The sequence below is a fragment of the Rhagoletis pomonella genome, unplaced genomic scaffold, assembly GCF_013731165.1.
Source record: "Rhagoletis pomonella isolate Grant_MI unplaced genomic scaffold, Rhpom_1.0 Rhpom_scaffold_00011, whole genome shotgun sequence".
Classification (NCBI taxonomy): domain Eukaryota; kingdom Metazoa; phylum Arthropoda; class Insecta; order Diptera; family Tephritidae; genus Rhagoletis; species Rhagoletis pomonella.
The window spans coordinates 8,788,799-8,804,225 of NW_023458565.1; the positions used below are offsets into that span (position 1 = coordinate 8,788,799).

The 15,427-nt window shown below is 36.0% G+C and overlaps 1 protein-coding gene across 1 annotated transcript in view; it reads left to right on the plus strand.

Moving 5' to 3' along the window:
- LOC118747146 (band 7 protein AGAP004871-like) overlaps positions 1–15,427 on the plus strand; it is a gene marked incomplete at its 3' end in the record, with an annotated part of 339,213 nt that overhangs the window by 281,813 nt on the left and 41,973 nt on the right. The gene's annotated exons all lie outside the window — the stretch shown is intronic.

The window sequence follows — 15,427 nt, forward strand, 5'->3', positions numbered from 1 at the left end:
GGCGGGAATGGAGGGTAAAAACCGTTGGGATATTATTATTATTATTAATTACTTTTATTTTAATCTTTTCTCTTCTATCTTAATCTTTGCTTCTCATCTTTTTCTTTATATTTATTTTTGTTTTTACTTTATCTTTGTTTTTACTTTTATGATTATCATTTTCTTCATCTACATATTCCACTTTACCTTTGCCCTTGTATAAGCAAAGTGTTTAAATTTTCCTTGGTCTTCATTGTTGCCTTTATCTTTACGCATCTTTGGTTTTGTTTTTATTTTTACCTTTGCCTTTATCCTTTTCTTTATCCATGTACGTACTCACCTTTACTTTCAACCAACGTATTTTTCTAAGTGTTATTCTTTTAACCTTTTATTAGCAAGCTTTTGTTAAATTAATATCATACATTCAAGAAGCACTTGTTTCTGTACCAACCATTTCCGTGTGCAATTTCCGTTGAATTTGCCAATTTACTCCGAACCAACCAACCGCCGCTAAAGAAGTTTCACTTCAAAATACGTTTATGAGTTGCTTCAAATTGAACTAATAGCATATCAGCCATAAACTCTATATTTACCTACATATGAACATATAATGTATGTGGCGACAATAAAATACATTGGCCGTAAAGCATAACCTTTACTTTAAATCTAGCACCTCATAAAATCCTCAAACGTACCTGGATACCATATATTTATATATGTAGCAGTGTAATAAAACAAATCGATATGTCATTACACTCAATTACGTGATTAAAAACAAAAACGTGACAGAGGAGACGTAGTGCAGGACTTTCAACACATATGCTATTGCATATGTATGTACATTAGTGTGTATATAGATATGTATCTATGTATGCATTGTCATCCTTTTATTTGTTGCTCTTGCGTCATAGAATAATAAAATACGTAAACCGTAACTACTTAGGTATTCAGAACATATGGCAAGTTTAAAAATCGATGTCCCTACCCTACCACTGACGTTCTTGTAGATGTCTAAGTAGTTGAAAATTATATTAAAACCAAGACACCAAAGTTATATGAAAGATAGTGCAGATTATAAGATAAAGTGAATTACGCTAATCCCGCTCTGAATTCAACATCTTTCTTTATAATTTTAGTGAAAGGTACGCGGCGTATACGTAACATTGTATTCAGCTCTTATAAGTGAACTAGGGAGCAGTTGCGTTTATGGAATTCCAATTAATGTGAGATAAGAGCATATATGTATGAATATAAACAAGAAGGAGAGACATATTTCCAAAAGAAAGAAAAGAGAGGCTAAAAACGCGAGTGCGAAGTGCTTCAGATGTTGGCAGACGGTAATGCATTCCCGCGAATACTACTTACCAAAAACTAAAGCGGAAATCAAATGGTTTCAAGAGCTGGATTGCGTTGCAAGATGGAAATATGGTAACCGGCATTCAGAGTATACACATGAGAGCTGGATGCAACACCTCTAAACACTCTTGTTAGGCGACCAATATATAGGAATGAAGCTCATGTGAAAAAAATGTGGGCAGGTCTAGTAAAATCCTTTCAGGACTCGACTATCGTTACTGAATACTTATCTTGAGCATAGTTTAATTTAGGCCTAAAATGGTCACACATTTTCGTAAAGACCGACTTGCATTTTCACGGTATTTGTACTTTGGCATGCACCAACTTTTAGTATAGGAGAGTTAACCAATTAAATTATAAAACATCCAAATTCTGGTACGGTGGTTGAGATTATATTTTATTCTGATAAATTTATTATTGCATAAATGTATCCCCAGTTTTAATTAATTAATCAAACTAAAATTCTAATTGCAAGCATCGCAGTGAATTTCAAAAATGCTTACAATCATCAAACTTTAATGCGACGGGGTTAAAATTGCTGAGGCTATTGCAAATATATTCATACTTAAGAGTACTTACATATGTATGTATATGCATTAATGCTTGATTCCATACTTGAGGGCATAATAAAGTATAACAAGCAAATCCTCTTGCTTTTACATATTCATACCTGCATATGTATGTACGTATGTGGTAGACAACGATTAACATATGAAAAATTTTGGCACAATAGCACACATTGTTTCTGTTAATTATGTTGGCGCTTTACTGCAGCCAAATCGGCTTAACTCCGCCAGTTCATTAAACGAACAATGGCACCGCGTATTTATGATAAGTACTGCAGGCATTACATAGCTTAAGAGCTTTAATATTTATTGTATTTATGGTAAAATTTGGCAGCTCCGTATACAACATTTCAAATAATATATTGTAAAGCTTATACATATGCACATAACTGCAAAGAAATTTCTGGGCTTCTGAGGGAAGAATAAAATACATACCTACTCTTTTAGGAATGACAATAGAATTTTTCCCCAAAAGGAGGTAATTTCAGCCCAACGTAAAAAAAAATTCTGTTTCCGTGGGGAAAAATCATCATGGTGCTTGACTACCACAAATTGGCACTAATGATTAGGTATGCTAATTTGACAGTACTCTTTTGTCTTTTAATATTTTGAACAAGGAATAACGTTTCCTTTATGATTTTTACTTAAAAAAAAAAAGACAAAGCAAAGCGCTTGTTCATTATTCATTTCCTAGGCGTTGATAAAAGCAGGGATAAGTCTGAGATATACTTTTGGAATTGGGTTTTGCTAAAAGGTGCACAAAACAAATGCGAAAAGTCTCAAAAAAGTCGAAAAAGCGCAAAAAGTCTCAGAAAATTATACACGTAAAGCTCCAAAAAGTCTCCTAAAATCCAAATAGGTTTCGAAAGATTCTGGTAAAGAAAAATAGCGTCCAAAGCCACCCCGCAAAAATTTCAAAATTTTTCGCAAAATAGCGAAAATAACATACCTACTAAGATTCTCTTAAAGCTCCAAGGGAAGTCCTGAACTTTTCCGAAAAATCACGAAAAAATCTTGAAAAGTTTATAAGGCTTACGAAAAATCCTCTAGCAATTATTACGTACATATGTATATGTAAGTATAGTTTACCTAATATTTTTTTATTTTTTCCTTAAAAATAAATAGTTTAATAGCAAAAAGGAATTGACATTTTTTTACATATGAATGGCAAAGTTTTTAACAAAGCCAATTATTTTTTTTATGATACACAACCGAAAGATATCGTTATGAATTTTTTATTTTATCTACATACATATGTAAAAGAAGTGCAGGCTATAATTCTCCCTATGGCAAAGAAGGATGATGGGTATGAAGTTCAGCGTACATGGAAGGTGTAAATGTTACTCATACGCCCTGTAGGATTCTGCTAATATTTTTATATTCCACTTAAAGCTATTTTCACCAAAATTATCTACATACATTACTTTTAGATAGCTGTGCTATAATATACCCTCGTACATATGTATGTACATCCATACATAATATTATCTACATAAATGCATGTAAGGGCAGTTTTCACAATGTGAATTACAGAAAAACATCTTCGGCAGTAAACTTTAAATTATGTGTGTACTCAAAGTAAATTTTATACTGTCAAATGCGTAAACGGCCGAAATGTTTTCTTATTTATAGCTACTTCAGTTTCTACTTACATTTCAACACGTTCGACTTTTATGCCCCATGCGTCAGTTGCTTCATCCAGTTGAACCTTCAGCGTAGAAATTCATTTAGAAAGATGCCAATTTTTCGTCATATTTACAATCGTAGCCAGCGGCAAAGTATTGTGTGATAGCAAAATGTTGATTTGTTGAATGGCAATCAAAAGCCATAACCATGGTTGTGTTAGCATCAGCATGCAAAAAAAAAAACAAGCAAATACAATTGGAATTTTATTAGTTTCAGATTTCTAACCCTTACACAAATAACTCAATATGTAAGAATACTCGTTTAAGGCGATCGTAAATTTTTTATGAGCCTGAAAATGTGCGTAGAGATTTAAAATTGCTGCTGCTGTTGAATTACAATCTTACCAATCGCCCAATCCAAAATTTGGTTAGTATATATATATGCCGCATTGTGTTGTTTTTGCAGAGAACCCTTGCATCAAGAGGCTGCTCATTCAAGTTTTAAACAATGAGCATGGCAGCCGTTTTTAAAGTCTACATTTGGTGGTACATATGTACATTTAAGTTGTGGTAAGCTTGTGCAGTCGAACTTTTTTTAAAAGCTTAATGCAGCTTAAAGATAGCCTGCTAATATCCATCTCTTATTGCATACAGCTTTTGTATACACAATTTTGTATCTCATTTAAAAATTCGGTAGATATCAAGTTATTTATGGGGGAGTAAGCAAATGAGGTAAAATTGTAGATTTTTCTCCCAGATATTGATTACATGTACATATTGCCTAAGTCTTCTATACAAACTAAGCTAATAGCTTAGTTTATGGCTAAATAATACATGGTCAATATAAGATAAAATATTTTTTTTTTATCTCAAAACATTCAACTGAATATGCAGCTGAAAATTCAGTTAAATTCTTCTTCCACCTTGAAAATGGACAATTTTCACGAATTGCAAAAAGAATCAAAGAGACAGTTTTTATATACTAGCAAAGTGAAAATTAAACTGAATCTATGGTATTGTGCATGTGCGTTTTTAAAAGCCAACTCAATTACTATAAATGACCTGAATACAATTTTAATATCTACGGTGTTTAATTTTGTATACCTACACATATATAAACACATGTCCATATATTTTAATTTTCCACAGTGTTGCCAGACATTCGCTGTTAAATTACCCACGAAAATCGGGGAAAAATCCCTCAATTACCCACAACTCAAAAATGTATCCCACAAAATTCCCAAAGGCTTCGAAACATATATTTCAGTAGCAAAGAGGTAACATTCATGTATGTACTTAGTTACCTTAATATAAATACACATATAAATATGTATATAAAATTCTTTCGAAAATCAAAGGTCGGTAGATTACTCACTAAAGGCTTAAAAGGGTTTTAAAACATTTACTAAACTCATAAATTAGCTTCAGTGTTTATTAAAACCCAAATTTGAAGAAACGTTTTTCGTGTTGAATACTGGCAATTCTTATAACTGTCACTGTTACAAATTACTTGCACTGTGTAAGCAAATATGATTTTTGGTGGGCGAAACCTAAAACATTTGACTTTTTTTGATTTAAAAGCAACCGTTATTTTATATAAATATGCACATGTATTATTAAACATTTCATCGGATAATTTGTTCCGCTTTTACATTAAACACTAGTTATAATTGAAAAAAAAATTTTCTTACTCAGCGCTTGAATTGGTTAACGGGAGAAAAATTTGAAAATCGTGCTTATAATTTTTAATAATAATACATAATTTTACTCCACATCACATCTTCAGAACGATTAATTACGTAAGAGTGATCAATTATGCATCGATAACTGTGTTAAAAGAAAATCCCTTTTTTATTTTAATTGCCTCTTTTCTCTCTTTTAATAATTTTTGCTGCTAAATATCCTCCAAAAAGGGAAATTACTCACAATGTGGCAACACTGATTTTCCACCTAAATAGTATGCTTAAATAGCTGTCAAACCCGATGAAAAAGCTTGTGCGTAGGTTAGAACCCCAGTGCGGGAGTAGTGTCGCCGACTAAATAATGTTAATGTAATTAAATACTGGAAGGATTAGTTCCTATAGATTTGCCTACAGAAAGCCCACGTCAGTTACCAGAAACTGCTTTGAGTTCGCCGCAATCATATTCAAGCAGGGTCATTGCTCCCGATAGCACTATTTCAGAAAATCTTAATTTTCAAATCAAACGGTGCCGAAAACATATGTAACATTTAAATTATATAAGATTTTTGGACTCCTTGCAATTTTTTTTGGTCTGAAAAAAATAAAGGGCAATGTATATTTCACTAAAGAATTAAGTACTCTACAAAAGATATCTCATATGGTTTTTTGATAAATTCTACAACCTCAGTATACTCGCTTTGCATTACACAACATCACTCATACGCCATGTGCGCCGTATGCATCCGCCTACCTACCAACTATGCGCTACAATATGAACTAATCACTTGGACCTCCGCTTGAAAAATACTCGGAAATCTAGCCATGGGCACTGAAATTCTTGTTTTTGGTCCAAAAATTCCTTCTATAATGCCCTCGAGCGTTTTCGAGCCGTCGGTATACCAAATAAGAAGCACAGATCGGAGTATTTCTTTATATTTGCATCAATTTAGCCTGCCCTACTTCTACTTTGAAGTTCTTATTGAAGCTAAAAATTCGGCAGATGTCATTTTGTGGGAGTTGGGTCAGGGGTAGCTGAGGACGGAGAGAGATTTAATTTTTCGAGAACATACCACTTTCACTCTTCCAAAAACCCTCTATGGTAAAATTTATTGGGGATAACTTAGCTGCCTATCTGTATTCCATATGAGAATCCGAGAACTGCAGGCTGAAGATTTTCGTGCAGGACCTTTGCATACCATTAGTGCGAAATTAGTGAGCTATGAATGTCATTACATCGACGGGCTCCTTCCAGGAGAGTTTTGCGTCCAGCGAGATGGCCTAATAACTCACTTCAGAGACAACGCCGATTTCTGCGCTATCGAGGGCCACTATAGTACCCATTTCCAGTAAGATCCTTGTTCTTGTAAATTGAATAATGGCTCCTGTTGTTGGGTTAATGTTAAGAACTACATTCTACAATTTTATTGAGCTTGAGGCCGTTTTTAATGAAAATTTTGTGGCAAGAACTTGTTAAGAACTACATATATCCGCATACCAAGTCTTCGTTATCTTTAGTGCCCTGTGGACTATTCCGCAGAAGGTGTTCTCGAATTTTCTTAAAGGTCTGAAATTTTAAGAAAAAGCAATTTCAATGTCTGATAGAGTTTGCAAGAGTTAATCTACTAACAGGCTCCAAAGAAGGGGTGACATTAATTGAAACGTTTGGGCTATAGATATGGAATAGGTTAAGTGTTTTAGAAAAAAGTTGGCCTCTTTAAGGAAATCAAATTGAAATAATAAAAAACTTTAAATCAATTATTACTATGTGAGAGTCAATCGAAATGGTTTTGAAAGGGATCTATTTCTTAACTACATGTAGAACGGCTGCCACCTGTTAACAAAAAAAAAATCAAACTCAACTGGAATTAATAATAATAATAAGGTAGTTGAAGTACGTATCCCGATATGGGTGTCAGATGAAAAAGGTTTAAGAAACATTTACTTCAAAAATATTTTTGAGGTGTTTGATGGGCTTTGCAGCTGTTTATAAAGTGAGATTCAAATTATTTAATTTGTTGAATGCATTACTAAAAGTCGAACATAAATCGCGATGGATCTTAAAAGGTTTTATTTCTGAGCTATATTTAAGAGAGTTGCCACGTGTTAAATAATTAAATTACACTAGATTCATCAGTTAATTGAAGTATGTGTCATAAAACTGGGTAAAATAGATTTAAGAATATTTTGGCTGTAAATATTTTTGAACAGGGTTGCCAAAGGTTTGGAAATTTCAACTTAGTTAACTTATACACAAGTTTCAGGAAATATTGAAATATCAATGCCAAACGAAAGAGTTTTAAGGCTTAGTTGGAAAACATTTTTGATCTGGGTTCAGTGGGTTTTTTGAGACCGCTGATTACGAATCTGAAGTCCCAATATGGCGGCAAAAATAAATAAAATCTATTAGATCCGCTTAAAGCTTTAAAATGGAGTGAACTTAAGGTTGCTTATTACGAATCTGAAATTAGATTTAAAAGGTTCCATATTGGATCTACCATTTAACACGGATAAGTTAAAATCGTACGTACCTACATGGCGTATGAGTAACATTGTCATCTCGTCTGAGTAACTCATACGCCATGTGCGAGCGTTCGATTTTAACTTTTCGGTGTTAAATGGTATATCGAATATGGATCCGCCATTTTGTACTTTTAAAATCTGTTACCAGAATTAAGTAAATGTTGAAATTTTGAAAAATCCTCCTCCGAATTAGATTCACCATTTATTATATTATTTGTCGGTTCGTGAGTTTGATGAATTGCATCACTTTTATCGCCATATTTGATTTCCAAAATCGCCACACTTCGTTAAAGTGTACAAACACTTTCAGCACTTTCGCGTTTTTTCTTTGTGTTGCGCCAATTTTGGGTATACGTAGCTCTGTTCCGGTAGACATGGAATGCTCCATATATGCATTTGTGTTTTGTAGAAATAAATGTTTATATGAAATCATATACAGCTACAGCAAGATGGTCCTAACCAACATATTTGTACACTGAATACTTAAAATTTGGACTGAATCATAGATAAGACACGGTCTACAACTTTACCTAAATCAACTAGTTCCGAGCAAATCTGTAACTCGTATAATTTAATGCAAGGGAGAAATTTACAAACGCACGTTTTTCCCAATCAAAGTGCATGCTTCGCACATGCAAATGTCATTCAATTCTAACGAAGTGTTTATTTATTCTAACTATATTCACTTTCGACCCTTTTGCCAAACGTATAAATCCGTATCTAGTAAGCACGTATGTGTGTACGTTCGCCTTGCAATATTTTCTAAACATTTCGATTTGTATGCATCAAATGCAGTGTTACAAGTATTTGTTAATGTTAATGTGATTTCAGTTAGTGATTTTTTCGATTTTGTATGCAAAGCACTGAACTTTGCATCCGTGATTTTGGTCATGATGAAAATTTTCAATACATCTAAGTACATAAGGGTGGTCCTTAAATGTAGGAAAATTTTTCCTAAGCCTCAAACCCTACATCGATGCTACTATAGTCGAAGATATCACATATAAATTTTGGGCATTAAATGAAAAAAAAATATTCAAAGTTTTTTTAGTCATTAGAGGCATCTGGTATTTGACCCCTGTGCGACTCGCCTTAACCGTCTCCAATCGGGACCAAAATTTATATGTGATATCTGTGATATTGGGATTACCGATTGAGGGAGTCAGAACTAAAAACTTTCTTCATCTGATTTTTAAGGACCACCCTAAAGTACATACATATGTAGATATATGTATGAGTGTGTTTATTTGCCGTTATTTGCATGCAACGCTTCTGTACGCTTCATTGCATCAAATGGGCTGACGATTGAGCTTCGAAGGACATACCGATAGCTGACCCCCGTTGGGAGGCGGACAAGTAGTTAGACACGTACATAGATAGAAGCCAATGTATTGTGCAGCAGTTTAAGAGGACGACGTTGGCAGATCGTTCACAGGACACGAGAATGCAAGAAGTGTAGGAGAGAAAACGTTAAACTATTGCAGGCGTGGAGGGACATTTGTTTATGTGGATCACATCAATAAATAGTTAAGTGTAATTTTATCTGTCTTTATTTGTATGAGCGCAACATAAAGCTAGATTGAAGCAAAAATATATGTATGTATACAGGTAGCTTCCTTCCAACCATGGCGCAATGCATCTGTCCATAGAGGCGTATTGTGACGCTTGGCTATTCTTATTTTTCATGACAACAAATGATAGGTGCAACGCCAAGCTATCGCCGCCATGTCAGTGTATGCATAAATAAAAGTCATATATCAACATTGTCCGGTCAACTCTGTTTGAATATGGTTAAAAGTTGACATAATATGGATGGAAACCATACTTATTTAACAAATCAGATTGGGGTTAGTCAACAGCAAGCAAAGGTAGCTTTTGAGAAGGGGATGTATGTATGTACATATATTGAGAGAGGTAAGATTATCGGAAGAAACAAGTTCTTTAAAAAGCAAACCAAAATACGAGAAATAGGACTGCTAGCGAATGGTTTGAAGATCGGCGCTGGTTATTTCAATAACGAATGTAGAAACCTGTTAACATACATTCAGAGTCCATTCAGACTAGGAATCAAACAATCAGAGGTGGTAGTACGCACCTCTAACCATTCGGCTATAGCGGTTGGCAGCATACATACAAAAAAATTGACCAGACAGATCTAAATTACGGTACTGCTGATGCAGGTTTAGCTTTAGGCTTGTTAAGATATATCACCAAACAGCAACCAAATACCTTCTGGCGCCTCGTGAAAACCACCTTCACAAAGCTCAGGCCTCAAAGCTTTCCGTAAACGAGCACAATTTTATACAGAGCCAATAATTTCTGGTTGACTGCTACCGTAGACTGCATCCGAGCATACGCTGGAATCAGAACCAACTCCTTGATGCGACGAAATGCAACCTCACGGACGAGATGCAGACCTTCACGTAACTCTACATAGACCAACACCAACTAAGGTCTGGTTACTGTAGAACGTCTAATTTCTACTTATTCAGACTTGAACTCGACAAACCCAACACATGCCTGGCTTTTAGAGTCACCCCACATGACACGTCTTCATTTGCTACCTTAAATCCACTCAGATAACACTTACCTTCTTTTGGTCCTACTTCGTCGAAACAGCACGTTTCCTGGGCCTACCTTTAGTTAAGTATAACGACATTTATTTAGGCAGGGCTTAGAAATGCCGCTACAAAACAAGTAAAAACAACAAGAGCTACGCTACCGATGTGTGGAGAGGTATTTCACGTCGTCGAATGTATGTATGTAGTATATAGCCAGTGCAGCATTATCCAACTAAGTGAGGAAGGCAAAAGTGGCTAGTCGAGCGGTGGTCGAGCACTAGACAAATTGCTACTTGATAATACACTAAGATGGCTTGCATATTGGAAGTGGTGAAGACTTTGTCCAATACTGAGGGACTATGATCCAGCATTAACACCGCCAATAACCTTAGCTAAGAGATCAAGCGGAGAATAAGCCTTGCCAACGGGTTACTTTGAAACAGGCTATTTTGAAACAGGAGCCTCTCTCCGTAAAAAAAGTTACGCTCTACAAATCTCTCATCATGTCTATCCTTATTTGGCGAAGAAAACTGGACGATCTCCAATAGACTTTTGGCTTTCGAGAGAATTATTATAGACAAGATTTTTGTCCCTCTATTATCCATCTATTCGACGCGTCGTGTAATTGGACATAGAGTATGAAAAGTCGGTGAAAAATCCTTCAATTCTTTACTTGCGGGTGGTACAAAAGAACCTATCAACACTGAGGATAAATACTAGCATAAATATCTACAAATGTATCAAAAACAGAGAGGAAATCGGCGAAGTTTTTCGGTCTCAGCCGTAATAGGAAGTATAAGCTACATATATGCCACTGTATGTAGTTGCTAAAAAGTTATTTAAGTTCGAATACATGTGGGATTTGTAATTGAGGCTATGTTTGAAATTACGCGTGAATTATAAGAAAAGATTGACAGCTTTGCAAGAAAATTTATTAAACTGTGATTAGCCTTTCTAAACTTAACAGCGCCAAGTAAAAACTTTGTTCTTAAAATCTGTAACTAAAATCATTCATCATTTGTGAGGGAGCACTTGCATACACACAAATGTATGTGTTCTTGACTTCTCTTTCTTTTATAGTTGTTCTACCTACCTCTGTAGTATGCACCTACATATGGATGGACATATATACATATGTACATAAGTATGTGCGCATTACATTTGTTGAGTAAAAATTGTGTCAAGTATGCGCCCATACAACATGACTAAAAGGCATTACACTTTGCACCTGAGGAGATCTTTTTACTTTGTATTCGTAGAAGTTGTAACGACAGCAAATAAATACTTTTATGAATGTACGCGTTCATATGTGCATTCATATATACATGTGAGTTTATAAATATATTTTTTTTGCGAAAATAAGAACTGTACGCATATGGAAGTGAATTGTAAGAAGGTGCCCAGTAGAGAAAGCTATTTTCGGGTTAGTGAATTATGAAACTTCTCCGGAAATGAGTTTTAGGACGCTTCAAAGCAGCCACAATTGTGCTTAACCTCTGATTATAATTGTCATTTGTTTTCAAAGCAATTTTAGATAGGTTAATTTTTTAATGAGGTTGCCAACTGTCTTAAAGTCAAATTTGTTTCACTGATATAAATTTCAAAAGTAAGGGGATAAGGAAATTATAATCGAAATTAAATTAATAACTAATTTGAGTAAAGAATTTGTTTGAATTCTTTTAATTTTTTAATATATACCAGAATTTTAATGAAACGGTGGATTATTTTGAATGGTTGGGAGTATTTGTCTTGATAAGATTTTCTTTGGTCAAAATTTTGTGTGAATAAAATTCTCTCATTTATTCAATTTTTAATATCTATTGATGACGACCATCGCAAATGTTTAAAGGGCTACGATTTGAGGGCATACACCTGGAATGTCCGGACCCTTAATGGGGAAAGTGCCTCTGCCCGCCTGGTTGATGTGCTCGTAAGGACAAACGCTGACAGCACCGTCATCCAGCAAATGCGTTGGACGGTGCAAAACAAAAAAATGTCTGGGGTCTTGCGACGTCTAGAACAGCTGCCATGTAAAGGAGGGCAAATTCGGAGTTGGATTTGTGGTGGGAGAGAGACTCCGACTCAGTACTACTGTTGTTCAACACCGGTGGACGAGCGTCTAGCCACAAACCGCGTCAAAGCTAAATTTTTCAACATCTCGCTCATCTGCACCCATTCTCCGACGGAAGGGAAGGACGAGGCGTCCAAGAATATTTTCTATGAGCGCTTGGAGCGTACATACGAGCGCTGCCCCCACCGTCGGAAAATTCAGACTCCACGACAACGGACTGGGGCTGATCGACTTCGCCGGGGCCGAAACATGGTAGCATGCAGTGCTAGGTTCAAGCATAAAAAGATCCATCAAGTTACATGGCTGTCTCCAGACCCAAAATCGATCATGTCTTGATAGATGGAAGGCATGTTTCCAGTGTTTTAGATACACGTACACTCCGAGGCCCAGACATCGACTCGGAACATTGTCTTTTTGCCGGCAAGATACGCACTCGCCTCTGTGCAGCAAAAAATGTGCGCCCAAAAATGCTAGGTAAGGTTAAGGTCGAAAAGCTGTAGTCACAGCAGGCGGCCAATGCATTCGCTTCTCGACTCACACACCTGCACTGAGGGAGCACTCTTCAACAAGCCGACATATGCGAACAGTGGAACCACATTTACTGCGTTTATTAAGTAGAGGTAATCGGATTTCAGCGAACAGCAATTGAGTAAAACCTCTCCGAGCCGTTCGCCACTAAATGGGGTTTCAGACAGGGCGACTCCCTTTCATGTGACTTCTTTAATCTGATTTTGGAGAAGATAATAAGAGCTGCAGAACTGAACCGCTCAGGAACAAATTTTCATCGGTAGCAAAAACCGCGAAGTCTGTTCTTCTTTTTCTAAATTGGATAGTGTCGAAATTCAACGCGGAATCACTCTTGCCAACAAGTGCTACTTTGGACTGAGTAAGCAATTAAGGAGTAAAGTCCTCTCTCGACGTACGAAAATCACATTCTATAAGTCACTCATCATCAGAGAAAGATTTTGCGAAATATTTTCGTTCCTTTATGCGTTGGCTACGGCGAGTACTGCCATGTCGTTCGAATGGACCCGGATCTCGCTGGTGGTAGCAAAGGAAGAGGGTGGTCCCCACTGCGATGGAAAGATCCAGTGGAGAAGGACTTGGCTTCTTTTGGCATTCCCAATTACATTAGTTGGCACGGAAGAGAAAGGACTGGCGTGCTTTGTTGAACTCGACCAAAATCGCTTAGGCGGTTACAGCGCCAAATAAGAAGAAGAAGAATATCTATATAGCATGTTTAGTATACCATAAAAAATTGGATCATTGTCTATTGTGTAGATCAGTGGAACTTGCTTTATATATTTAACTCAATTTTTATATAAAAGAAAACATTTCAGCACTACCATACTACTTTTCATACTACCTTTTCACAAAAAGGGATAAAATTGTTACCCGCTTTCTCTTTCCTTCTCAAATGGAACCCTACAAGGCAGTCGGTGACACAAAGGAAAATATTGATCCAAACTGGTATTATTGAATCATTACTCTTTTACACGGTTCCACGACACCCAACTGCCGTGGATACCAGGTAAAAAGAAGATGGAGCGAAACAAGGGTTCTGACAGATTAGCCAGAGAGCAAGCGTGTTTTCCCAGTTGTGAGTCTAAATATCATCAAGAGAAAATCTGTGCACGGAGACAACAGCAATGTGAGAAAATCAGTCACTAGTCAGGACTGCATAGTAGTAGGGATGCCCAATGCCAATCAAGCTTTCAAGGAAAAAACTACAGATATTCTTATAGGACGTTGCAGGTTGAAGGACTCCTGCATTAAGTAGGTTTATGGTCGAAGGATCTTTGTCGCAGCTTTTGTTTCTTGCCCAAAGAAAAAACCAAGGAGTCTGAGCTCAATGCATTCACAGTATGGGTACATATTCACTTATACTTGCTCTCGACCGCTGAAGGCGCTACTAAACTTTCCGAGGAAGTAAGGATTACACGATCAGTTGTGAAGAGTGGATGGTACAATAGATTTCTATATTGCAGCCTATATAAAATGAAAATCTAAATCAATCAAATTCCGAAATCCATTGGTGGAACATTTCCGAGTAAGTGACTTTGCCTACAGGGTAGCATTTACACACATTTACTTGCATTCTCCGGCGGCCGCGGTTGCAACTTTGTATCAACATACATACATATGTAGGATATGAACTTTCTTCAGCTGCCATGCTCAAGTTGCCATTTGCTTACCTCAACCCTAGCTCTACGCGTACCCTTTACGTGCAAAAATACACAGCACAACTAAGCAAATGAAGGCATGTCTGTATGTTCGTAGATCTGCAAACCACTGATGTTTTAACTTTGGCACACCATATCACGTAGGTATACGCTCCATTAGCTGCAACTGTTTGTTGGAGTTCATAGATGAAGATGCAAAGGCGCCAAATGTAATAGTAGTAGATGCATATATGGGCACATTTGTGCTACATTTGCAACATTTGAAGGCGGGCAAATGAAGCGAAGGACTTTCGCGCAAAAACACAAGTTTGTACATAGTACATATTGCTAGATATATGTACATTAGGGTGCAATTACTACTAAATGTTACTACCGTATAAGACTTTGGCCAAAATATTTTGGAAAAATATAAAGATTTATGTGAGCTGGAGCGATTTGAAAAAACCTCCAAAAATATCGAGTTTTTTTTATAAATAAAACTGGGTTTAAAATTTTTTTTCTTTTTCGAAAAATCAACTCAGATGAACTCAGTTTAAGCTTAAAAGATTTGCGAAAAATTATTTAAAAAATTTACCAGCGGAATAAAAAAAAAAATAGATTTTTTGAGGTTCATATTTTCTAATCTGTCCAGCTCATGTAGATTTAAATATTTTTCGACTATATTTGAGCGAAAGCCTTAGCATATAAAATATTTTATAAATTCGGTGGAAAACCTGCAACTTTTTTTTTGACGAGGCCCCTAATGTACCAACTTATAGTACGTATGAATGCTTGGAAACGACAGTGATGCTGACACTAATGCCCGACTCAGTTGCTGACGTTGATGTTGATGCTGATGCTTATGTTGATGCTGTGATCTCATGCTGTGGGGTGGAAAAAAAAAA